The sequence below is a fragment of the Corvus brachyrhynchos genome, unplaced genomic scaffold (genome assembly GCF_000691975.1).
Source record: "Corvus brachyrhynchos isolate BGI_N302 unplaced genomic scaffold, ASM69197v1 scaffold281, whole genome shotgun sequence".
NCBI classification, from domain to species: Eukaryota; Metazoa; Chordata; class Aves; order Passeriformes; family Corvidae; genus Corvus; species Corvus brachyrhynchos.
Window position 1 is genome coordinate 4,152,790 of NW_008236509.1, and position 1,028 is coordinate 4,153,817.

Below are 1,028 nucleotides of genomic sequence, written 5' to 3' on the forward strand. Positions count from 1 at the left end.
AGCTCTAAGTGCCATTTACATGTTTCACAGTACTGTTAGCAAGAACTGATGCCTGACATTCAGTATGTTTATTTGGCTGATCCTCCATGCTCCTCTGTATAGTCATAGGTCATCTACTGACATGAGTGGGATTCAGGGTATGGGCAGTAACTGATGTAGGCAGCAGAGATGGCAAAGTGACATGGATGATGTGGGTTGTGCTGCCAGGGATCTAAAGGCAACAAGTCACCAGGCACTCTTGGTTTCTCTGTGGAGGAGGACCTAGGCAATGAAACAAATGCCCAACCCACTTGCTGTGCATATTGAATTTGTCTCCAGTTGCAAACACCTTAAGGCAAAGTGTCTGGTGTGAGTGCTGCCTTTGATTTCTTCTCGATTCAGTCTTTTCTTTCTCTATGAGGGGAAGTAGGAGTGCCTACATTTAGTTTGTACTGAGATGGTAGAATTGTAGCTGTGGCGTCAAATATGGCCAAGCTGCATTTTCATGGCGATCCCTTACAGAGAGTGGAATGTGCCACAGCTTCAATTTTCTAGGTGCAAAAGGAATGGGCAGTTTATATCCTGCTTGTGTTGCAGCAGGAAGAGAGAACAGCGATTTGAGGTGTTAGCTCTGCCAAATACACAACGGTATCCTCTAGTCACGATCTAGGACCTACTTTCTCTTTAGGTACAGAATTAGGAGTGAAAGTTAATTTGGTTTCATTTGCGAGGTGGCTGCAGGAGCCTGGGTGTGCTGGGCAGGAGCAGAGGGAATGTTTGCTTGTACTGCTGGGGGGCTTGGGGCCGAGTGAGACAGCAGCGTGGAGGTGCGGGTAGCTTTTTTCTTTTTCTGGGAAATTTGATCGGGGCTTGGGTTTGGAATTCTCCGAGCGACCTCAACAATGCGTTTGGCTTCCTTAAGGGCACCCCCATGGGAGCAGAGGCCAGGGTTGGCAGCACCGCTCCTTGCAGAGAGTTTTGTTCGCGAGCCCGGGCGTCATCCAGCGCGGGAATATTGATTCCAATAATTAAGGCGTTAATAGGACGCG